The sequence below is a fragment of the Gopherus evgoodei genome, chromosome 4, assembly GCF_007399415.2.
Source record: "Gopherus evgoodei ecotype Sinaloan lineage chromosome 4, rGopEvg1_v1.p, whole genome shotgun sequence".
NCBI classification, from domain to species: Eukaryota; Metazoa; Chordata; order Testudines; family Testudinidae; genus Gopherus; species Gopherus evgoodei.
In genome coordinates, this window is record NC_044325.1 from 23,464,539 (window position 1) to 23,491,123 (window position 26,585).

General features: G+C 46.1%; 1 long non-coding RNA gene across 1 annotated transcript; it reads left to right on the forward strand.

The window, feature by feature from the left end:
• Positions 1 to 203: 203 nt before the first annotated feature.
• On the forward strand, positions 204 to 23,416 carry LOC115649865. Its single transcript, XR_003999952.1, has 3 exons — positions 204 to 215; positions 18,544 to 18,547; positions 23,339 to 23,416. It is a non-coding gene; the product is annotated as an uncharacterized LOC115649865 (long non-coding RNA).
• The last annotated feature ends 3,169 nt before the right edge of the window (positions 23,417 to 26,585 follow it).

Below are 26,585 nucleotides of genomic sequence, written 5' to 3' on the forward strand. Positions count from 1 at the left end.
GTCCCCACCCAATCATCTGGGAAAATTAAGCATCACCCTAGGCACCTCCAAGAGGCAATAATTCCCCATTCACAAGCACCGAGTCTGTGTATAGCAGAGAAAACTTTTAATAAAAAGAAGAAAGGAACCTGGCATTAATTTGGGAAAACACCACAACCATGATTCAAATCCATCTGGCCATGAAGCCAAATTCCTGCCCCAGAGTACATTGGGCAGTGTTCTTTGCCTCTGTTTCTCACCTTGCGGTCTGAAAGTTCAACAAACAAATGTCCCTTTAACATGCCACTCCCCTCTCCCTCCACCGCACCCCACTCACAGCTGTTGTGCTTGGTCAGCAGAGGCCCAGAACTCAGAGGTGATAAGTAGGCGAGTTCACCTCCCACCTGGAGAGGCAGGTGAAGAAATGTTCATGCTGCCACCACCTCAACTGGCTCACAGTTGCCACCATTCACTGCATCACTGCCTGCAGCCACAGCTGCGCCGTCCTTCATGCAGTTGCTGTCATTTGTCGTCGTGCCACCATTCACTCCACTGCATTGTCGTCTGCTCTGTGACCACTAGCCCTGCCCCATCACCTTCTGCTACCACCCACCTCTCTACCATGACCTCTATAAATCAGTCTCTTGATGTTCCACCCATTGGGATTTCAGCTCTCCATGGGGGAATCTCACTGCTAGTGCAAGTGGGGCAGTCTCTTCCATCCAAACACTGTCCTGCAGCAGGTCTAAGCACTTAGACCTGATTATTAGTCATTTCAGCTCCAGGGATCACTTAAAACAGAAGACTCTCCATGGATCCTAATCAGCTCTATCTTTAAATAGGGGAAAGGGGCAGATCAAATAGCACCTATGACTTAGGCAGAGTCCACATCACCAGGCAGAAACCACTTTCTCCACCATCTCCTTCCTTCCACTGCCCCTGGGATCTGAACTCCCTGCTTAGCTAATTCAGTTCAGTTGAGGGTGACCCTCTCAATCAGCACAGGCTAAGTACACTTCTGCTGCCCTCTACTCATACAATAAGGATAACAACATTTAATCAACACCAGCCAAAATTGATCACTTTGGCAACACAGCTCTGTCTGCTGGATACCTAGGTAGGGTGGGTTGTTCATGTAAATACAGTCTGGTCCTGAAGCCTTTTCCCTCCAGCTCATCAGTAGCTGTCAGGGGAGAGCTCATTCAGACCTTGCTTACACTTAGGCCATAACTACACTTACAAGCTTACAAAGGCACTGGAGCAGGCCACACTAGCCTTTTGACACACGGTAGCATACTGGCTTTGTGTGTATGAATGAGTTGTGTTGCTTCCTAGTGACTGACTCAGAGAACATAAGGGACCTAATTACTATCAACAGCCACAGGAGCTCTCTTTTAGCTCAGGTGATAAAGGTGTGTGTTTTGGAGGCTGAAGGACCAGAGTTCTAGGGTAAAATCCTGGCTCCACTAAAGTCAATGGCAAAATTTCCATTGACTTCATTGGTAGCAGGATTTCACGCCCTACTGCTTGTAAAATTGGATCTATAATTCCACCCTGAATTTCCATAATCTCACTGAATGCATGTATGATACTTCACTAACTTCAGCTGTACGATTACAGCACAAATCACTTAAGTGGGGTCTTGTCTAAATGAGACCTTGCATTTCCCTCGACACATAAGTAGAAGCAGTCCAGCAGCATCACAAGAATGAGAATAACATCCTATTCTCCCCACAATGTTTGCAAAGGAAATAGCAGGGTCCACTGAAGTGAACTGAAAGGTTGATCGTAAGAGTTATATGCATACACACATCACTTCTTTCTACAGTACCACTGAGTTTTCTACGGACATTCCAAAATGTGTGAAAACAAAGAGGATTCAAGTTTTCCCTCCCAGTTTATTGTTTGAATTTCAAAGTGATACTCACTAGCACCTACATAATTATCTAAAGGAGCTAACTCTGCAGCTCTAAAGGTGCCCTTTTGACCCATAGAACTGAACGGACATATGGGCTTTGCACATTATTTGCATCATGAAAAATCCTATTAAAATAAATAGGACTCTGGTCTATGCCATGTTTTTGAAAGTGACTATTTTGTAGTATGAAACAAAAGGAAAAAATGTGCTTTATGGACATAGATTAATCTAACACCACAAAATCTATTTAAACAAAAAAAGGGGGAAATTTCTATCATTTTGCAAGAGATTTTGTAGCAGGAAGACTAATAAGCATATAGGATACATTTGCATGATCTGAGCAAGGCTGCAGTGTTTGGACATGAAAATCCACCACATTGCTTTTGTTTCCCTTTATTTGTAAACATTTTTAGATAGGGAATGTAATGGGACAGCATCAGTCTGAGAACTAGGCAACTTCAGAAAATTAGTTCAAAGTAATCTCCCCTACTATGCCTGCCCCTTTCCACAGCTACCAGTTCTTGTGGCTTTCTAATACTTTCTTTTTTTTAAAAAAATTATTCCCTTTGATCTGTACAAGACCCACACAAAACAAGGCAACTGAATGATTGACTGTACATAAGGTAGCAATGAATGTGATAACACACAAAGTGCTGTCAAACAAACTATAAACATACTGGAGAAAAATAGAGGTTTTTTCCTCCAAGGTCTCACTAATAGTCTTTTTTATTATTATTAATTATTACTGTTATTACTATTATTTAAGACAGGTGTTTTAAGTGACTTAGTTGGCTACGTCGATTTCCAAAAGCGAAAGGTGCTTAAGGAGCTTCAGTACCTAGGTCACTTTTGAAAAATGAGACTTCGCCATCTCAGTCATTTAGGCCTTGCAATGCTGAGCAGAGCAATGGTTAAATACCTTTAAAAATCTGTGCCTTAGTCTCTCTGTGCCTCCGGGCTCCCTGTGTGGGGTAATATCACTTCCTTGATTCCAGCCTTTGTCTGTCTTGCATTCAGGACAGGGGCTGCCTGTGTAACTACAATACACAGCATGTGCATATATAGGTACCCTAGTCCAAAGAGTATGTCTAACACAAGACTTATAACTAGAAATATTTGGCAGTCAACTCATGGAGACTAACCAGTTTGTATGTACTAATCTCGATAACCCACAAAATTTCTGTTTCAGGAGGATGTAAATGCTCAAAGTTAACTCCTGAACTCTGTCTATATAGGGAAAAAAAGTTGTGGCTTTTTCAATCAATTATCTCAATGAATATACCTTAACTCTGCTGAAGCTTCCCCCACCTCCTTCAGGGTGCATCTTCACTTGGATAAAAGGTGCATTCTTAACTTGAATTAACACAAGGTAACATCCTAATGAACACAAAAGCAGTTTATAGTTTTCATGTGAGTTAGCAGGTCAGGGTAAACCCTGTGCTCCCCTATAGCCTATAACTTGGCCCACTAACTCACATGAGAGCTACAAACTGCATTGTCTTTGCCAGGGTTTTTCCTGGAGTTAGCTAACTTGAGTTAAGAGCGCACCTTTTTTTTCCTAGTGAAGACAAGATCAAATCTAGCATAAACAAATCCAAAGAAGCCCCAACTGATGAGACCAGGGCCCCAAAGTGCTACTGTAATACAAATATTAAATCAGCATCATTACTCATCACAATATTTGCTGCAGCCTGAAAATATCAAGCTCTCATTTAAAAAATAACATTTTTATTTTTTTATTGCAAAACTTACTGTTTATATAATAATGACCAGCATGCTGCTGTCTTATCCCTGTAGCCCTGCAGAAAGCACTCTCCAGCCAAGAAAACAGCTGCAAAGGAAGGAACCCACGCCTCCTTCACCAACCTATTCATTTTAATGAGCTGGGAACGACACTGATTAATTGGGACCATTTAATCAATAACATTATTAACCAAAGCCCAATTGTTCTCTCTTTTTTTTCCCTTTTAATTTTTGTTAAAAGGCAATGAAATACCAAAATCTATGTTAATGCAATGTCAAGGGTACACAGGTAAAAAAAAAAAAATCACAAAAAGTAAAACCATGTAAATGTTAGGGATTCAGCAGCAACATTATTTATGCATTCACTTTGTAAATACTGTTATATTAATACAGAGGGGATTGAAGGGGGGCTTTGGAGGGGAATTCTTACAGTACAAAAATATCCACTTGAATATTTTGGCACAAGCGGTGAGTGAAGGTTGACTGGACCCAGCCTGAGCTCTGCTTTCATTGCTTCTGCAGACTTACGCTTTGAATTTCATTTTAGCATACTGTGTTGCAGGCTGTTGCCTGGGGGAGGGAGGTTGTGCTGTAGTTATCCTTGCATGCAAATAAATTACACAGTATAGGTAAAAACAGAATGTGTGGAACCATCTTTCTGCTGACATTAAGCTAAGTCCCACAGACAGGATCTGATTCCTTCTTAGCACATCCACGTTTGTTGCTATGGTTTAGCAGGATTATGATATTTTGCACAAATAGCATCAACAACATATGTGGTGGCAGACTAAACAATTTTGCCACAATTCTTGGCATGGCTGAAAGCCTACAAACAATGTAACATATACTAATATTGTGTATTGATTTAATTAAATAACAGCTTTTAGAAAAATCACCCTGAACAGCACCTTTTAGGAAAACAGCTCTGTATTCCATAATATTTTAATCAACATGTCCTGATGGCAATCTAGATCTATAGGAGAAACCGCTGAATCAGAGGCCCCTGAAAAGCAGGACCTATCTCTGCTGCAAGGATGTGAGAATTCTGCAGCAAATTTTACTAATTCTCCTCCAGTCCTACAGTAACATGTGGCTGCTTTCAAATCCCACAGCTTCAGAATCAGCCGTCAGTACTGCATGACCAGGAAATGGGTTTAAAATCCTTAAAGTGCCCTGAGATTTACTTAAGGATACCAGCATCATTCCTAAAAATAGCAGTTGTGTTACCCTTGGACACATAACACAACCTGATGACACACTGCTGGGAGGGTTAGAAAGGTTTGAGGCTGTGGTCGGATCTATGCTAGGAATGTTTTGCCAGTATAGCTATACAGGTATGCTATATTGGCAAAGCACTCCTAGCGTGGACACAGTTTATACTGTCTGGCAAAACTGCACTTTGGCGAGTATCAGGGGAGGCAGGTTTGTATAATTTTTGGTGGTGCCCAGAATGGATTCAAGTTCCCCCCTCGCCCACCCCCACCCCGTCTTGTAAGCTGATATAGATTTTTTTAAATAATGTAAAAATGTGAGGGCTCTGGGGTGGGGCTGGTGATGAGGGCTTTCAAGTGTAGGAGGGGCTCAAGCAGAGGGTTGGGGTGCGGGGATGAGGGCTGTAGGGTGGGGCTGGTGATGAGGCATTCACGGTGCAGGAGGGGGCTCAGGGTTGAGCAGAGAGTTGGGGGGGTGAGGGCTCTGGCTGGAGATGCGGGCTCTGGGGTGTGGCGGGGCTGAGGATGAGGAGTTTGGGGTACAGACATGCTGCCCTGGGGCTGGGGCCAGAGAGGAGGACTCCCCCAGCCCTCTCCCTGCTGATAACAGTGAGCTCTGGGGGAAGCGACCTCCCCTCCGGCAGCACACTCACCTCGCACCACTGTCACCCTGTGGAGGGTGCTGGGGGGGGGGATTGCCATCACATGTGTGCCTCCTCCCCTGCTGCTGCCCCTCACTGGGGGTGGGGGATGGGGCTGCCCCTTGCCCTGTGTGGGGGCAGGAGAGGTAACTGCAGGTGGCGGGGTCCCTATACTGGTGACGGGTCCCGTCGGAAAAGGGAAGGATCTGGATGTCTGAGGTGGAAGGGCAGGGCCTGGGTCAGCCTGCCCTGGTATTAGTGTTTGGGGGGGGCACTATGACCCTGAGGCAGCAGTTGATGCTAAGAGCTGGCAGAGCAGAGCACAGCGCAGAGCTGCAGGGGACAGCTGCCTGCTGCCCAGGGCAGGCAGGGATGCTCGGGGGAGGCACGCGGGGGTGGTAGGTGAGGCTGGGGGGGAGACTCAGCCCCATATATTGGTGGAGTCAGGCCCCTGGGCCCTGAATATTGCTGGAGTACAGGCACCACGGGCCCATATAACTCACTGGCCCTGGCCAGTATAGCTAATTTCATTCTTCCCTGAGCAAAACAAACAATAAGAGCAAAAGCACAGTTCTGCTAGCATAAATGTGACTGCACTAGGGCTTTTACCAGCACAGTTACGTTGGTCACAAATCACACCTCATCACATGCCTGGCTGACAGAACTACATGTACATCTGGCCTCAGGGAGCTAGCAAGGGATATAGTTTTAGATCAGTTGAAGTATATTATCAGTGCAAATTCTGGGCTGTTGGACTTCCCTGTCTAAGCTCAAGTATAATATTAATTTAACATCTGCTAATGTTTTCCACCAGGGAATACTGTATCTATTGTCTTAACAGGCGGTGGCCTTGATCTTACTGAACAGAAAAATGGCCCATACTGGGTCAGACCAACGGTCCATCTAGTCCATTATCCTGTCTTCTGACAGAAGCCAATGTAAGGTACTTCAGAGGGAACAAACAGAACAAGCAATCATCAAGTGATCCATCCCCTGCCGTCCTTTGCCAGCCTCGGGCAAACAGAGGCTCGGGACACTCAGAGCATGATATTCCATCCCTGACTAACCTGGCTAATAGCCATTGATGAACCTATCCTCCATTAACTTGTCTAGTTCTTTTTTGAACCCTGTTACAGACGCTCCCCAACTTACGCAAGCGTTCCGTTCTGGAACGCCTTGTGTAACTCAAATTTTGCTTAAGTTGGAAACATATACCCGACCATTACGCAAAAAAAACCCCAAAAAACAAAAAACCCACCTCCTATTTCTAGCTTAGGGAACTTTTTCCATAAGTGCGGATTTGCATAACCCTGGCGTGGTGGGGGCATCTGTATAGCTTTGACCTTCACAACATCCTCTGGATTGTGCATTCTGGGAAGAAGTACTTCTTTATGTTTGTTTTAAACTGCTGCCTATTAATTTCATTGCACGAACTCTGGTTCTTGTGTTATGTGAAGAAATGCATAACACTTCCTTAGTCACTTTCTCCATACCATTCATGATTTTACAGACCTCTGTGATGGGATGCACTCACCCCACACTAGACAGGAAAGGGTTAATTCCTCATTGTGGGCTGAGAAAGCCATGCCCCCATGTCCCTACTGGGCATGCACAACAAACATGTGGACAAGGGTGGTCCAGAGGATATAGGGTACTTGGACTTCCAGAAAGCCTTCGACATGGTCCCTCACTAAAGGCTCTTAAGCAAAGCAGGCAGTCATGGAATAATAGGGAAGATCCTTTCATAGCTCAGTGACCAGTTAAAGATAGGAAACAAAGGGTCAGTTTTCACAGTGGAGAGAGGTAAACAGTGGGGTCCCACAAGGATCTGTACTGGGACCAGTGATGTTCAACATATTCCCAAATGATCTGGAAAAGGAGGAGATCAGTGACATGGCAAAGTTTGCAGGTGATACAAAATTACTTGAGATAGTGAAGTCCAAAGTTGACTGTGAAGAGTTGCAAAGGGATCTCACTAAACTAGGTAATTGTGCAACAAAATGGCAGATTAAATTAAATGTTGATAAATGTAATGTACATTGGAAAACATAATCCCAACTATACATATACAATGATGGGGTCTAAATTAGGTGTTACCACTCAAGAAAGAGATCTTGGCGCCATTTTGGATAGTTCTCTGGAAATATCCGCTCAATGTACTACAGCCCTCAAAAAAGCGAACAGGATGTTGGGAACCATTAGGAAAAGGATATATAAGACAGAAAATATCATAATGCCACTATACAAATTCATGGTATGCCCACACCTTGAACACTGCGTGCCGTTCTGGTTGGCTAGGACTGGAAAAGGTACAGAGAAGCGCAACAAAAATGATTAGCGGTTTGGAACAGATTTCACATGAGGAGAGATTAAAAAGACTTGGACTTTTCAGCTTGGAAAAGAGAAGACTAATAGGGGATATGACAGAGGTTGTGACGGGGTGGGGGGACCCCGTCCAGTGCAGGGTGAGTGCCCCCCATCCTCCAAGCCACTCTCCGGCTCCCGGTAGTGAGGCCTAAGGGCTAAAGTCAAAAGAGTGACCCTATTCTGCAAGGCTGTAAGGCCTAGAGGCCACAGTCAATAGAGATATCCTGTTTAGCAGTATGGTGTGGCCTGATGGCCTGACAAGGGGAGGGCCAACCCCCCGAAGGGGGTGGGAGGAGAAGGTGGTTGCCATAAAGGGACTCAGGCCCACCCTGCTCAGCCAGGTCCCAGCCCAGGGCCCTGGTGGCAAACTCACTCGCTACCACCAAGTCAGAAGGGATCCAACCGCAACATGCTGACTATGCTTGTGACTATGGCTAGTCCCTCCCCGGACTACTTCCTACCGTGACTCCTGCATCCATAGTCTGGGTAACTTTGGGGTTCCTGGGACCCTCTGCCTGGGTTGGTCCGGGTGGCTCCAAAATCCTTGTGGTATCCCCAGACATCAGGGCATCTGCCAGAGTCTTGGCACCTCTGACTTCTGTATTCGAGGGCTGCTGCTGCTCCAAGACAGAAGCCTGCAACAGACATCTTTCCTCCCAGGCAGTCAGTCTAGACTGAACTGGGATGCTCCCTTTTATACTCGTAAAAAATTCTAGTAGGTTGGTGAAGCATGATATCATAGTACAAAAACTGTGTTCACTCTTCCCCAACATATTGCATACATCTATATGTCTAATAATTCTGTTTTTTAACTATAGTTTCAACCAATTTGCCTGGTACTGAATTCAGGCTTATTGGCCTGTAATTATCATGGTTGCCTCAGGAGCCCTTTTTTAAAAATCAGCATTTCATTAACTATCCACTAGTCATCTGGTACAGAGGCCAATATAAGCAGTAGGTTACAAACCACAGTTAATAGTTCTGCAATTTCATATTTGAATTCCTTCAGAGCTCCTGAGTGAATGCCCTGGCCCTGGTGGCTTATTACTGTTTACTTTGTCAATTTGTTCCAAAACCTTCTCTAATGACACCTCCATCTGGGACAGTGCCTCAGATTTGTCACCTAAAAAGAATGGCCAGGCGCAGGAATCTCCCTCACATCCTCTTCAGAGAAGACTGAACTAGTCTTCTCATTGCTAACTTCTATGATCCTAACCATTCAAAGGAGAAATTAAGTAGTACAGACACTGCTAATTAAAGTGGTATTATTATTAGCTCGACACTCTTTAAAAAATCAGGTTCCTCTGCTGGACTGCTGTCTTGGCTGCAATGCTTTGCTAAGGGTGGCAGACATCCGATAACCAGACACAGCTTTATTCTATCTGGCAACCAGATCTTGTTTTCAGAATAGTTCTGTATGACGAGTTTGTAGTCTGCCAACATTTTTTTTTAAAAAGAACTTAAAATGTAACAACTGACTCCATGGTAAATTCAGGCGAGCGGACTGCTGTCTGTACCCCGTACCCGCTACATGCCTAGCAAATAAAGCATCTCTGTGACTAGACTTGGATCAGTTACAGTGACAAGCCAGTTACAAGGCGTGCTGCTGTAATTGATTCCTGCACAACGACAGGAAGTACCTAATTTGATGTACATTAGTTTCTGGAGATGAGAGTCTAATGACTACCCAATTCAGAGTGACTTGTGCCAACTTGGCGACTCTATACCGTACCAGAGGGATGAGTGTCAGATAACCCATCAAAAAGCGGGATGATCAATAACAAAACTGTGTGCCCATTGGATTAGACCCTCTTCCAGTGCACTGTGCATCCACCTCTTATTGAAAAGTCCTTGGGCAGCAACTACTTCATATGCTGATTTGTACAGTCCCATGCAATAATGATAGCATTCATAGCAATAGGTTTCTCTCTCTCTCCTACTTCCCGGCCACTACATACTAGGGCGACAATCTCAGCTCACAGAGAAGAGAGGAGCTGTGGTTATGACTGTTGCTCTTGCTGGTGTCACTGAATGTTTAATTAACCTTTGCACGGGATTTAGAAAGTGCAAACGGCTATTGTTTGTTATGGTCAATATTAGAGATGGGTCTGAGTCACACAATTTAATTACAGATACAGTCTGAATCTGAACTTTCACAAAGTTCAGGGGTGTTCAGATTTGGGTCTCTTCATTGCAGGCCATTATACAGCTGAGTAAAGTTTGGAGCAGGATCAAAATTTAGTTCAGCCCTATATTTAATTGCTATTAATTACAATAAGAAAGCTATGTGCTGTTAGGGTGACCAGACAGCAAGTGTGAAAAATTGAGACAGGGGATGGGGGGTAATAGGAGCCTATATAAGAAAGACTCAAAAATCAGGACTGTCCCTATAAAATCAGGACATCTGGTCACCCTATGTGCTGTCCTGAGGGAAAGAATCTGTTATAGTGTACACTTATTAATGGAGGGATGAGTATTCCCCTATTGGCAACCTGGTGATATGTCATGTAGGCTCTGTCAGGCAGGAGATGAGACCTGGAGCAAAATGGCTGCCTCAGTGAGAAGGCCCTCATAAAAACTAAGCAAAAGGACCAATAGACAGCGCTCAGTTTGAGGGAGAACTATAGAGAGATTAGGGAGGCTTCTGCAGGGCACCCTGGGCTGGGGAAGGGATCTTGCCACACAAGCTAGTGAAGAAACCTGACTGGGGAGACCTACTGTGGGGCAGGACAAGTGGATGGGTCTGAGACACAGGCCTTAGGATGGGTCGGCAGCAGGACCTGGTTTACATGTATTGACTGATGTCATACTGTGTTTGTGGTTGAACAATAACTGCATTTGTGGGGAATAGGAAGGAGACACTGACAGTGGAAGCTTCACTGTAACAGCTGGCCAATGAGCTGAGCTGCCAGCTTTCATGAATGGGGAAACAGGCTGGGAGTGTCCAATGCTACATCTGAAGAGATCCTGTGCCAGAGTTCTAAGCAGATGCCACTTTCAGTGATTGGGGGGAATACATTTAGAATGGAGGAGTTTCATAATAAAATGGAGGAGCGCCTCTCCCAATTAGACTAAAAAAAATGGTTTTATGCTTCCAAGCCAGATCAAAGGCTGAAGCTGCTGCACAGGAGGGATAAAGTGCAGGCTAGGTTAACTAAATACACAGCAAAAGGTAAATCCCACAAACAAAAGTATTTCACACTTTACTCATTTAAAATTGTTTCATGCTTACTCACATGTGTGCAGGGTCCCATCAGATTACATATAACCACAGGAAAGAGGGGAAAGTTAGTGCAATTCAGTTTCACAAACTTACATAATAAAGAGACAATAACAAATGAAATAGGGAGTCATTAGTCCACATTTTACTGTGATCCATTTGGTCTTCATTTTCTAAGACCTTCTTTATTTTACATGAAAATTAAATTACAAATATCATTTTCAGGAAAAGTTATTTTAAGCATCAGTCTCTGAGCTGCACTAATGACATTGCAAACACACAAATCAAAACCTGCCATCTGGGTACATTCGGAAGCTTTCTGGAAAGAAATTTAATATGGTCTTTCTTAGTAATGGGACCTTTCAAAAGAAAATACGCTGAATGGGAGTCACACTCTGACATTTGGGGGATATTTCCTTCCTTTGATTGATCTACACATGTAGTAGACGAGACAGATGCATTGCAGAGGGTACGGCTTAAGACAGAGTATCATGGGAGCTGAAGTGCTTCCAGGTCCCAGCGTGATTGTGCAGGAGCAAACAGTAAGAGGTTAGCTGCACAGCATGTAAGATGACTACGGAAAATTCAAAATACTAAGCAAAAGTGACAAAACAAGTCACCCAGGCTCTCATTATCTTGCAGCCCAATAACTGCAATGTCCTTCTCTCTGGCCCTGGCAAATACCATTGTGACGTTGAACTCTATATGATTTAATGAAACTATGCTAATGTAACGGAATATGCTTCATGCAAAAGGTCTCTTGTAAGGTATCATTACAAGCTTATAATCTACTGAGTGGGATCATCCTATTTGTATAAATGTACCGCTCTTGTATCTGAAATTAGAAATATGAAATATAACTCTGGGGGCCTACTGTAATTATGCAAAGTGTGGGCCATTAATGGTGGTTTGGAATCTTGATGACTCCCATTAGCCAGGACAATTGTCTGCAGGTGTCTCTGTTTTACATGTAAGTCTTCCTATATACGTGTGTGCTGGCAAGTGGGTAATGAAGTCTTACAATGACATGTGATCATGTCACCTGAACTGGAATCCATCTTTACCCTCATGCTTTTCCATTGCTGGGAGGGGAGGGTGAACCCAGATGGACAAAGAATTCCTGCTTTATGCGGAAGATATATAAGTGGGTGGAACAGAGAAAAGGGGGCAGCCATCAAGAGGAATCCCCTAGCTACCACCTGAGCTGGAACAAGGGCTGTACCCAGGGCCGGCTTTAGGCCGATTCCCCCGATTCGGGCCCTGCGCCTAAGAGGGCCCCGTTCCTAGCCAGAGCGCAGCAAGCCCCGTGGTCCCGCAACCCTGGCGAGAGCACCAGGAGTAGCGCGGCAAGCCCCACAGCCCTGCTCCTCCCGCCAGAGCATGGCAAGCCCCGCAACCCCGCTCCCCCAGCTGGAGCCCAGCAACCCTGCTACCCACTTCCTCAGCAGAGTACAGCAAGCCCTTTGGCTCCACTCCCCCAGCCAGAGCGCCAGCCAGAGCGCCGGCCAGGGCGCAGCAAGTCTGTGGCCCCACGTGCCCGACCAGAGCGCAGCAAGCCCGCGGCTCTGCTCCCTGGCCCAGAGCACTGGCCAGAGTGCGGAAAGCCCCGCGGCCCACTTCCCCTGGCTGGAGCATGGCAATCCGAAGTACCACCGAAGACTCAGAGCGCCACCCAGTGAGTACAAGCCCCACGAATCAGGCCCCACACTTGCTAAAGCTGGCCCTGGCTGTACCAGGGGAAAGTGCCCAGATTAAGAAGACGTCCAGTCTGTGAAAGAGACTTATTGAAACATCTTTCAGGGTGAGATTTTATCTGTACTCAGTTGTATTACTGTATTAGGCTTAGATTAGAGTGTTTTATTTTGCTTGGTAATTCACTTTGTTCTGTCTGTTATGGCAATAAGAAAGGCTGTCTTTTGACAAAGGAGGAACAATTTCCTTGGCTCCTGAGGTGCACAGTTTGAATCTGCTGAAGAAACAGTGACTTGTGAGAGGGGTCCCAGAAAAGGGATGGGGTGGGGAATGGACAGTGTAACCCAGTCTCACAGGAGTTAGGACCCCTTTGTCTCTGGTTATTATTTCCCAAGTTCCATAGAAGTGGTACAACTTGTCCTCAAATGGAAGGAATATGGTTGGGAAGTTGATAACTGATATGCTGCTCTTGGGAGAAGGGTCAAATTGTCTGCTTGCCCAAAGCTAATGGAGGACAGGCTGGTTGGTTAAAGTTGAAACCAGAAGGCCTTCTCCTCTGTGACCTGTTTCCTTCTGGAGAAGTCTTGCTGCCTAGCAGGATAAGCTGCCTGTCTGAAATACCATTAGGACTGCTGATGGTGTAGCTGCTATTTCTGCTGAACAGTATAATGACATCTTTTAACTGCTGGGGAAAAACCTCCCTCTGGATATAGAGTGGCTTGAGAATCCTTAAAAGAATACAGCAGCTCATCAGTTTTTTCAGAAAACAAAAACTGCCCATCAAAGCTCTGAAATGAAGAAACTCTTCTTCTCATTGTTACAACTGAGGCATAATCATGGAGGAAGCTTCTGCTACGTCCAGTACTAATTGCAGTGACATTTTAGCCACTAGATGACCTTCAGCGATGAATGCCTTAAATTCTTCCCCGGCGACTTCTGGAAATGTATCAGTACATTTAGACATGGCATTCCAATTTACAAAACCATATTTCAATAACAGGGTCTGCCGATGAGCAGTGTGCATCTATAGTCATGAGGTAGAGAAACACCTTTCTTGGATTAGACTCATTTTTAAGCATCAACATGTATCTCCTTTGTTGCAACTTCTCATTCACAGCCATTATGACAAACGAATTAGGGACCAGATGTGAATGGAAGCACTCAAATCCTTGCCGCACTATGTCTCTATGCTTATCCATCTATTTTGCTGTGGGAAGTAAAGAAGCTGGGGAATGCCACAAGTTCTTTGCAGATGCCAACAGAGCTCCATTTATAGGGAGAGCTACTCTCCCTGCGGTTGAAGATGTCCACTAACCTAGGGGGTATTCTTGTGAACAAATTCTGGGTACGTCTACACTATGGGATAATTCCGATTTTACATAAACCGGTTTTATAAAACAGATTGCATCAAGTCGAGTGCACGCGGCCACACTAAGCACATTAATTCGGCGGTGTGCGTCCATGGTTCCGAGGCTAGCGTCGATTTCCGGAACGTTGCACTGTGGGTAGCTATTCCGTAGCTATCCCATAGTTCCCGCAGTCTCCCTCGCCCCTTAGAATTCTGGGTTGAGAGCCCAGTGGCTAATGGGGCAAAAATCATTGTCGCGAGTGGTTCAGGGTAAATGTCGTCAGTCATTCCTTCCTCCAGGAAAGCAACGGCAGACAATCATTTTACGCCCTTTTTCCCTGGATTGCCCTGGCAGATGCCATAGCACGGCAACCATGGAACCCGTTCAGCTTTTTCTTTTTTTTTCTTTTACAGTCACCATATGTGTACTGGATGCTGCGGACAGAGGCGATACTCCAGCACTACACAGCAGCATTCATTTGCTTTTGCATGATAGCAGAGACGGTTACCAGTCATTCTGTACCGTCTGCTGCCAGTGTAATTTGGCAATGAGATGACGGTTATCTGTCCTTCTGTGCTGTCTGCTGCTATCATGGGTGCCCCTGGCTGAGATCGGTCAGGGGCGCAAAAGCAAAACTGGGAATGACTCCTTGAGTCAATCTCTCCTTTATGGTTTCTAAAAATAGAGTCAGTCCTGCCTAGAATATAGGGGCAAATGTACTAGAGAAGCAATGTATCAGAGAGCACAGCTGCTCCGTGTCAGATCCAGCAGAAATGATAAGCTACATGCCATTCATGGGGGTGCCCCTGCAACAACCCCACCTGTTGCTTCCCTCCTCCCCCAACCTTCCTGGGCTACCATGGCAGTGTCCCCCCCATTTGTGTCATGAAGTTATAAAGAATGCAGGAATAAGAAACAATGACTTGTTAGTGAGATAAAATGAGGGGGAGGCAGCATCCCAGTGCTATGAAAGTCCAGGCAGGACATTAAGCGGTGCGGGGGAGAAGAGCCCAGCATGCCACTGCTATGATAGTCCAGGCAGGACAGAATCTTTTCTTTACACAGGAAAGGGAGGGGGCTGATGGAGCTCAGCCCCCAGTGGCTATGATGAAGACAGTTACCAGCCGTTCTGTCCCATCTACTGGGAATGACCAGGAATCATTCCTATTTTTACCCAGGCGCCCCTGAGGCCAGCCAGGGGTATTCAGCAGTTATCAAGCATGTTGTACCACCTGCCACCGGGGAGGGAAGAGGAGCGGATACTGCTCTTTACTGCCGCAGCATCGCGTCTACTAGCAGCATTCAGTAGACATAGGGTGACATTAAAAAAAGTCAAGAAATGATTTGTTTTCCCTTTTCTTTCATGTGGTGGAGGGAAGGGGGTACATTGACGAGCTATTCCCTGAACCATGCCGGACAATGTGTTTGAACCTACAGGCATTGGGAGCTCAGCCAAGAATGGAAATACTTTTTGGAGACTGCTGGGGACTGTGGGATAGCTGGAGTCCTCAGTACCCCCTCCCTCCCTCCAGGAGCGTCCATTTGAGTATCTGGCTTCCCGTTACGCTTGTCACGCAGCTCTGTGTTGCCTGTAGATTTTTTTTTCAAACGCTTTGGCATTTCGTCTTCTGTAACGGAACTCTGATAGAACAGATTTGTTTCCCCATACAGCGATCAGATCCAGTATCTCCCGTACGGTCCATGCTGGAGCTCTTTTTGGATTTGGGACTGCATTGCCACCCGTGCTGATCAGAGCTCCACACTGGGCAAACAGGAAATGAAAATCAAAAGTTCGCGGGCTTTTACTGTTTACCAGGCCACTGCATCCGAGCTGAGATTGCTGTCCAGAGCGGTCACAGTGGTGCACTGTGGGATACCACCTGGAGGCCAATACTGTTGATTTGCGGCCACACTAACCCTAATCGGATATGGTAATACCGATTTTAGCGCTATTCCTCTCGTCGGGGAGGAGTACAGAAACCGATTTAAAGAGCCCTTTATATTGATATAAAGGGACTCGTAGTGTGGACGGGTACAGCATTAAATCGGTTTTATGCTACTAAAATCGGTTTAAACGCGTAGTGTAGACCAGGCCTCAGTCTGGATGGCCAAGGCTATAGCCATTCTCCTCAGAAGATCTTGATATGACGTAAAGTCTTCAGGAACAGGAGAAGACGAATCTGGAATGGTGGAATCATCCAGTGAGGAAGATGAGGAAGGAAGTGTAGCTAATGGAATCACCTGTGGCAAAGCTTGCTCCTGCAATGCTGGTTCAGACTTCTGGGGAGATTCTGCGTGACTGTGTGCCTGCAGAAAAAGCCCCCCACCCCCGACCCTGCAGAATTCCTGTGGTTCCCTGTAGAAAATGGCAGGGAAACAAAGGGAAACCGGGTGGAGGGGAGGGGGAGGGAAGCAGAGGGATGACCATGGCTGCAGTTGGGAGAGGGGATTGCCCCCTCCAAAGAGGTGAGGTATGATGGGGGGCACACAGGATTACTTGCCACTGCCCCCCACCCCTCATTTCTGCAAGTGCAGAGCTGCTTAGCTGAAGGAGGATGTGTCTGGGCTTCCCTGACTCTGCAGCTGAACGCCACCTACTGGGTCCAAGTGCCAGTCGTGCTCCACTTGTGTGTGCTAGGAGCCTTCCAGTTTTCTGTGCAACAGTGAGTGCCTGCAGTGGCAGGGCTGGGTAAGGAGAGTTGGGGGGAATGAGGGAAGGGTGGGGAGGCAGTAGGGGAAGAGGTAGTGGGAAAGGAAGGGGGTGGAATAGGATGGGGGAGGGGAATGATGGGGGGAAGCGGGATCCTGGCATTCAGCATCCCCTTGGCAGGAGCTGGGGCTCCCCCGTTAAGCAGGCTCATCGAACCCTCACCCTGAGAAGCCCCACCCCTGAACCCCTCTGACAAGAGCCTCATACCCAGACCCCCAACCCACTGATCTCCAACAGTTGAACCTGGACCACCTTCCCAGACCCATCTGAGGTCCAATATGTGGATAGCATCAGTACCAAAGACGGTATGGAAGCCAGCACCTTGAGTACCAGCAGAGACATTGAGGCTTCCCTACACTTGGCCCCACAATGGACGTCGGTGCTGGAGGAGAGGTCAGTACTGAATCTGAAGAACCAGTCTGCCTTGAAAATGTAGAAATTATCATGGGGGAGGGGTAATGATAGTATTGGTATCAACAGCTCTCGGTGCTGATAAAGGGACCGATTTTGCCTCTGCAATCTGATTTTTAAGTGGTGCTGAAGATGACACCAGCAACCGCCTGTAGTCTGAAACAATCAGTCAATGTGATCAAGTCTGCAGAGGAAGCCACCACAGTTGAGAGCTCCTGTATCAAAGGAGAGCCAGGGACATAAAGGCAAAGCAAATCTGGTGCAGCTTGATAAGCCTGTGGACTCGATATGATCACTGCTGAAACCGATGTCGGTAGCGGACTCAGCAGATGCCTTACGGACAGTACCAGAGTTGATTGCACAGTTCGTAACTGAGCTAGTCTAAGTACCAGAGAGCAGGCAGACAGCCCAGCTCTCAAGGAATCCCAGTGATCCCCTGCACTCCTCTTAAAAGAGGAGGACAAATCTCTCCAAGCTCTAGAGTGGCTATGGTGAGTCGTGGGAGTTCTCTTCCTCAGAAGACCAGAGGAAGGAGACCAATTTCTTCTTGTTGGTGAAGAGGCCCCCCACTACAGAAAGGATGTGGACAAATTAGAGAGAGTCCAGCGGAGGGCAATGAAAATGATTAGGGGGCTGGGGCACATGACTTATGAGGAGAGGCTGAGGGAACTGGGGTTATTTAGTCTGCAGAAGAGAAGACTGAGGGGGGGATTTGATAGCAGCCTTTAACTACCTGAAGGGGGGTTCAAAGGGGATGGAGTTAGGCTGTTCTCAGTGGTGGCCGAGGACAGAACAAGGAGCAATGGTCTCAAGTTGCAGTGTGGGAGGTCTAGGTTGGATATTGGGAAAAACTATTTCACTAGGAGGGTGGTGAAGTACTGGAATGGATACCTAGAGTGGTGGCATAGACTGCCCTGACAGGTGCTGCTACACAAAGTTCTCCCGCTTCAGGGCTATGGGCACAAGCACACCGGAGTATAATACACACTGGCAGCCACTTGAAGAAGAATATAGGAATACAGATCTGGGGAATTAGGCGTCTACTATTATATATAAAACAAACAGATGCCTAATTCCCCAGCTCCCTGCCTTCTAATAAGAAATATTTCAAACTGTGCCTTATTTATTGCTAAGGTTGTTACCATGAGAAAGCGTTTCCAATGTTTGGGCTCAGCTGGTTACAGGGCAACTAAAAGGCCACTCTTTCTAATGCTTGCTGAAGAACTGTGTTGCTATTCGGAACGTGCTTTGCTAGCTTTTAATATATTGGTCATAATAGTGTTAGAATATTTCTATAAATAGAGAAGTAAAGTAGAGAGCCAGCTATGGCTCCTTGAGGTACAACACTGTTACACTAATTGTGCTTTAACAGCCATGCTTAGTAGTTGAATGAATGACCATTTGTTTGCAGTATCTAAGTTATGATTGCACCCAGTTTGTAGCAATTTAGAGGAGTATTTACAGCCAGGCCTGATAATTTCCCTGAGGTATTCCACAGCTCACTACAATCACCTGACACCTTTAATGACTCCTCCCCTGCCCACTCTCTCTGCTGCCTTGTCCAAGCAATAGTGTGATACCAAAAATGTTAGCTAAGGGCTCCCTTCTACCTCAGTCAGAGATACATGTGACTTTCCCTGGGCAAAATATTCTTCCTCTTCCCCAGAAATACCCTTCTATTAATGCTATACTCTTTTCCTCCTCAAAATCCATCAATTCCACACTTCTCTGCTGCCCAATAAATCCTTCAACCCTCCTCTGGCCCAGTTGCTCAAACTCACCAGGCTTCACACTCCCTAGCACCTAGTGGGGGCTCCCTGTTTCTCACAGAAGCCAGAATGGTGGCTGGGAGCCATCCTGTGGTCTCTGGCTGTGGAGTGACTGGGCAGGTGGACAGCAGGTGGTTCTGGAGATCAGCAAATCTATCCTAGCTGGTGTAGAGAGTCAGGAAGACAGTCTCTACAGGCCAATGGGGAAGATTTATGGAGCTGTGGGTGTTGCTTCAGTCCCAGCCCCTGTGGCAAGGGCATCTTGGGACAGAAGGCAAGAAAGGCCTCAGACAGACCGTGGTTTGACAGGTCCACAGCTGTACTCGGAAATTTCCAGGCAAAGCTTTATTTAAAGAATTCTCCTCTGTGATCTGGAAGGAGATGCTATCTCTTTAGAACCTGCACAGAAACTGGGTTATCAGCAATTGCTCTCCCAACAAGATAGGGTGACCAGATAGCAAATGTGAAAAATCGGGATGGGGGTAGGGGATAATAGAAGCCCATACAAAAAAAGCCCCAAATATCAGGACTGTCCCTATAAAATGGGGACATCTGGCCACTCTACTGCAAGGTCTTCTCCAGCTGCCTCTCTGCACACAAAGCTGGCAGCATCTCCATTGTATAGTACAGGCTCTGCTGAACAGGGCCTCAGAATACAGGGTGCACACGGACACCAGGAAAAGGAAGAGGCTACCTATGCCCTGGCAGAGAGGATCTTCCTAATAGCCTCCCACTCCTGTCAGCCTAGTAGGGGGTTTGGAGTCCCCTCAGCAAACCTCTGTTCCACAATGCCCCCATCCCATCCAGACCTGGGGAGGAAGGAGGTGAAGAATCTCCCAAACATATTCCTACAAGGCCTGGGGGAAGCAGCAAAGGTCTTTGTGCACCCCCCGGAGCTAAGGGGGGAAATGATGAGAAGTATCTTTGGGCCGGACTCTTGCTCTCTGCTGCCCACCAGGGCCTGCAGAGTGACACCCTTTGGGACAGGTTGGATCAATTTGTCATTGGGGGAAAAGGTGTGAATTGATGTCCCACCCCACCCCCAGAAGATTGATTCACCTCATCCCAACAAAAACTCAACCCCCTAACACAGAGCAGCTATTTGCAAGCTCTGCTTAAAAGCAATGTTAGGGCGGGGGGAAGCTGCCTGTTATTCAGAGTACTCCGTGTCTGCATATATGGAAATAGTTACTAGATATGTTGTCAGCAGATGATGCCCAGTAACGTGGTGTTCAGTGATCACTCAGTGCTTAAGGTGCTCCCAAGAGCTCTGGTTTATTCTGGCTTGGTTTCAAATGGGTGAGCATCACACCAAGAGCTTCACAATGCCTCGCCCAGACACTCTCGAAAGCTCAGCCCTTAAAGGCACCACCCCCAATACCATAAAGAACATGTAGCATAGCTCCTGGGTTTTGCAGAACCTGAACAACATGTGGATAGCAAATGGCTTCTCCTTTGTGCAGCTTTTACATCAGCTATTAACAGGAGCCACCAAGAACTCTTCTATCAGAGGGGTAGCCGTGTTGGTCTGGATCTGTAAAAAGCAACAAAGAGTCCTGTGGCACCTTATAGACTAACAGACGTATTGGAGCATAAGCTTTCGCGGGTTAATACCCACTTCGTCAGACGCATGTAATGGAAAATTTCCAGAGGCAGGTATAAACTCTTCAGTGCCCTTCCACCATGCCCATCATGTGGGAGGGAGGCTACTAAGAGCAACGTTAACCTGGCCCCTCCTCGGCTGTGGTGTGGGTTAGTGCAAGGGGCTCCTCAAATACCCTTGGACAAGCTTTGATGGGGGCTCAGCCAGAAGGTTCTTTATTCCCTTCTCCACAAAGCCTTGGTGGGAGCAGCACTGGGATGAATTACTCTACTGAGGGTACAGGCAGCTTCCTGCTTTGGACAGAGCACTATTCTGGGGCTTTGCTCAGTAACGCTGGCACCAAAGCACCTGCAGACTTTCCCCTGTGGAAAGGAAAGCTCTGGAAGGCCTGTCTCTAAGCCAGTTTTAAAGGGATAGCTTCTCTCAGAATTAAGATGATGACTGGCTGGAGCAGGGGCCTCCAGGAAGATTTCCCAATATGCTTTTGTGGGCCAGTCTAACTGTGTCTTTTTTGACTGGTAATTGGAAGACCTTCAAGGACCACCTCTTCAGACTCCAGGCTTGAACTGGGCTAGAAAACACCTACTGGCTGCAGGACTCCCAGTAGGCAGCCACAGCTTGATGAGTTTTCCAGAGCAAATGGCTGGGGGAGAGAGAAGGCAGGAGGAAGGGAGATTGTGGGAACTAATGTGGTACATCCCCCATTCACAGCTATAGGTGGGAGGTCATGGGGGCACAGGATGCAGGAAGGCCAAGAACTTAAGGTTCAAAAGGGATTGGACCTGTGGTCCCCATACTTTTCAGGGTTGCACCCCCACAACCTTTGTCCTACCCTCCCCCCTCTACTCCTGAGGATCTGAGGCCGGGAGTAGCTTGGGATGGGGGAAGGCAGAGGGAGTAATGGGGCCACAGGAGGTGGCAGGTCTGGGGCTGGGAACGGAGCCATGGCCAGGGTCCGAGGCTGGGGGCAGCAGCCAGGGTTGTGGTTGGGGGCTGAGGCTGGGGACAGGGCTGGGTGTGGAACCAGGAGCTGGGGGCACAGCTGGGGGTTGAACTGGAGCAGAGCTGGGGGCAGAGCAGGACTAGGTGGCACTCCCTTCCTGCTCCATGGGGGCTAGCCCAGGCCTGCTGTGCCCTCTTGAACGTTCCTCCATGCACCCCTAGCGGGCCTCACAGTTTGAGGACCACTGGCTTGGACATTTCCATGGATATCAAGAATATCGAGTGGTTATAGTTAATGACAACATTTTTTGGAAGGCATAGTAAAACCTTGTGCTTCAGGGCTTACGCCAACTCTGACTATTAGAGATCAAGATGAGACCTACATGGGTGCAGTTTATTTCACATACGTCTACAGTAAGTGTTCTATGTCATCCTCTGAAACATCTGCCTCTGGCCCCTATCACACTATGTGGACCGCTGGTCTGATCAAACCTAGTAATTTCTATGCTGTGCCAGCAGCAGCTGCGGTCACAGCATTTGCAGGCACACTTAGAGCTGAATAGTTTAACAAGCAGAGTCAGACAGGGCATTTTTTGGTGGGTTGAGAATATTTTTTCCTATCTCCCCGCAGCTGTAACCAATTTCTGTCAATAAGTATCACTGTATATGCACAGAGCTAGCCTGAGAATTTTAAGCAGAGTAATGACATGGTTCTGTGGGACATACCTTGAACAAATCAGTGTGAGAGAAGAAGCAGGGGGATCTTTAGGCCTCCTGCTGCAGAATAATTTACCTGAGGTTGCGGCCGATTCTCCGTCACTGGCAATATTTAAATCAAGATTGGATGTTTCTCTAAAAGATCTGCTTTAGAAACTATTTGGGGGAAGTTCTCTGGCCTTCGTTATAGAGATCAGACTAGATATTCACAATAGTCCCTTCTGGCCTTGAAGTCTATGAAAACGGAGCCCTGCTGCATATCCCTTTCAATTGGTTTACATTTTATTAGGCTAACGTCACACAAAAAAGTCCTGGAAGTGTTTGTATTGTATATAAACTTGAGATTGTCAGCGGACTCACATGAGCCTCTGCCACCTCATAAGCATGACTAAATAAACATAAGCTTTTTTCTCTCGGCTAAATCTCTCAGCTGTAGAAGCACTTGAGATGGGCAAGCAGAGCTTGCTGAAATATAATTCCGTCTCTGTTCTAGACCTAGTTCTCCATTTGGTTCCATTGTGCAGGTATTTAACCATCCATTCTGAAGTTCCTTCCCTTCCTATATAATCACCTTCTGCAAACCTAATTCAGAGAGGCAGTTTGTAAAATCTGTGCGATGGGACCACCTTGTGTGTTTATGAAGCACCATATACAGTAACAGCATCTACACAGTATCCCAAATATTTGGCAATATGGTATAGCACTATCTTGAGTCCCGCGCTGCTGAAATCACCTCTAATCTTAAATATTGCATTTCTCTTCTCTATCAGTTCCCCAAACCTCAGACTTCAGCATGTGCAGCGTTGTTCCCTCTTCTCATAAATACAAAGAAGGAGGAGCCCCTCTCCCATCCTCAAGCAACTTCGCAGGTTCTCAGTTTGTTTCAGCAACCAGTTCAACATTCCCCTAATTTTAAAAACACCTCATGGATTCTTTAGGCAAGTATCACAGACCTCCTCCTTCTACTCTTGCCTTCCCAGTTCCCACATTGACACTCTTTGTACCTTTATACAATCTCACCCCAGTAAATCCAAGAGCCTTCTTCTCTGCAGGTCTTGTCATCTAGAATAAGAATAGCCATAGTGGCTCAGACCAATAGTCCATCTAGCCCAGTATCCTGTCTTCTGACAGTGCCCAGGACCAGAGCTTCAGGAGGAGCATATCAAAGAGGGCTATTCTGGAGAGATCCAGTCCTGTCTCCACATCCTGGCTTCTGGCAGTGAGGGGTTAAAGTCACCCCAAGCATGGGGTTACATCCCTGACCATCTTGGCTAATAGCCATTGATGGACCTAACCTCCATGAACTTCTCTAGTTCTTTTTTGTTCTTTGTCCTGTTTCATTTTACCTCACCAATTCTCCAACACTTTCCAAATGCCACCTGAGAACACATCTCTCTCCACTGCATATACATAATTTTTATCTCAGTTATTCAGCTCTGTAAGATGCTGGGGGATAAAGTGGATTAAAAAACCCTATACAATAGTCATATTCTAAGGCTGGGGACTAAGACTACTGAATTCCAGTGGCTTCATTTGAAAGGATAGATTTAAAGCTTCAGTTTAAAGGCTTGAAATCAGCTGAATGACTTTAAAAAACAAAACTAAACCAACACCTAAAGATCGTAAATAATTACACCTATGAATTTGGCTGCTTGGACAGATTCATACCTATGAATTATACAACATTATATGTGGACAGCATTACAGCATAGCTATCCATATTTTTAAAATTGTACACAATTGTTTCTACAGTTTTAGATATTAAAGGAAGACTAGATATTCCAGTCTAGACAAGAGAGCTGAGTTCTTTGGATCACTGAACCCTGATGTATGAAGTTATTAAACTTACTATTTGGACTATTTCTACAGCTACTATGTGGGGAAAGCGGGGTGGGGGGGGAAGCTTGTTGTATTAAACTTCTTGTCTTGAACCTGAGTTACAGTTGGCTGGTGATCCAGAACTGAGAAATAAAGGACACTCAAGTGAAATGTTAAGTATCAGAGGGGTAGCCGTGTTAGTCTGGATCTGTAAAAGCAGCAAAGAATCCTGTGGCACCTTATAGACTAACAGACGTTTTGGAGCTTTCGTGGGTGAATACCCACTTCCTCAGATGCATGTAATGGAAATATCCAGGGGCAGGTGTGTGTGTGTGTGTGTGTGTGTGTGTGTGTGTGTATGTATATATATATATATATATATATATATATATATATATATATATATATATATATATATATATATATATATATGTGCTAGCAAGCAAGCTAGAGCTAATGAGGTCAGTTCAATCAGGGAGGATGAGGCCCTGTTCTAGCAGTTGAGGTGTGAAAACCAAGAGAGGAGAAACTGGTTCTGTAATTGGCAAGCCATTCACAGTCTTTGTTCAATCCTGAGCTGATGGTGTCAAATTTGCAGATGAACTGAAGCTCAGCAGTTTCTCTTTGAAGTCTGGTCCTGAAGTTACAGACACTACTGAAAATGGGTCACTGTTCTGAACAATTCTAATCGTCTAAGGTTAGGAAGCATGTGCACAACAAAAAGACGATAATCAGACTCATTTTTAACTACAGGGTTCAGACGGAGGTCCACATCCTTGAGTGCAGTTAAACTATGAAGTCGAAATATTTCTGATAGTGATGAAATGTGATTGTAATAGAGATTGAGCTTTTCTAAAAATATGAGATGCTGAATACCCGAGGTTCTGATGCCGCAGAGTGACTCGCTCCCGAATCGCCTCCTCCGTGAGCGCTGCCACCTTAATACACCGAGACCATTTGTATGTAATTTTCTTTCTTTTACCTGTTGGAGTTTTCTTTACTGGGAAACTTCGGGGAAATTGAGTCTGTACTCACCAGGGAATTGGTGGGAGGAAGAAGTCAGAGGGAGATCTGATTGTGTTAGATTTATTCGCCTGATTTTGCCTTCCCTCTGGGTGAGGGGGGAAAGAGAGATTAACTCTCGGTAATTCTGTTCTCCAGGACTGGAAAACGGGGAGGGCGGAGTCCCTCTGTTTAGATTCACAGAGCTTGTGTCTGTGTATCTCTCCAGGAGCACCTGGAGGGGGGAAGGGAAAAAGGATTATTTCCCTTTGTTGTGAGACTCAAGGGATTTGGGTCTTGGGGTCCCCAGGGAAGGTTTTTCAGGGGGACCAGAGTGCCCCAAAACACTCTAATTTTTTGGGTGGTGGCAGCAAATACCAGGTCCAAGCTGGTAACTAAGCTTGGAGGTTTTCATGCTAACCCCCATATTTTGGACGCTAAGGTCCAAATCTGGGACTAAAGTTATGACATGGTATATGATATATTAAAAAGAAAGAAAAAATACACCATATCATAACTCTAGTCCCAGATTTGGACCTTAGCGTCCAAAATATTGGGGGTTAGCATGAAAACCTCCAAGCTTAGTTACCAGCTTGGACCTGGTACTTGCTGCCACCACCCAAAAAATTAGAGTGTTTTGGGGCACTCTAGTGAAATGTTGTAGATTTAAGCACTTGTTTATCACTTCACTAATGGGCTGCTTCTTTTAAAATCATGTACAACTTACAGCATATGTACTGCGGGAGAGAAGGAAGCATTTTGGAAGTGATGGGGCTTACAGATGCATGCAGTAACAAAAAGACCTTAGCTAAACAAACGATAAATCCAGAGAAAAGCTCACACACAGCCATGCATGTCCAGCTTGTAGATGGTAACAGAGTCACAGCCATTCATTAGAAGAGTTTAATGCATAAGATCTGCTATTTAACTGGGCACGACACATTAAGAACTCAAACCAGCAACAGAATGTATGTTATTAACAAAGGGGGTCTGATTATATCAGTAGCTCCGCAAGCAAAGTTCTCTTCATTATATAAAGCACCAATAATACATTTTTACAAGACACATAGGGTACCTCTACATGGCGCACTAAGCCTGGGCTCTGACTCAGGTTTGAGTCCAAGCCCCCCTTCTGTCCTCACACAAATCAGTCTGACTCGAGTTAGCAAGCACTCAGGACCTGGACCCTAGAATCCTGCTGGGGGGCGGGAGGGGTTGGAGCCCAAGTCCCCATGTGGCTCAGGTCCAGGCCCTGTCATTCTGCAGTGTGGATGCAGTTCAAGCTGCAGATCTGAGTCAGAAGGTCTGGGTAGTGCAGTATGTGCTATAGCATGGCTGGGAGATGCAGGTCTAACAATTGAAAAACCCAGGTTTACAATGAGGTGGATACTGAAGCATGGACTTAGAAATGCCAAGTCCACAAGCCCAAGTCCCACAGATCCAGGTTTACACTGAAGTGTAGACACACCCAAAGAGACAGGGCCAAGCAGATC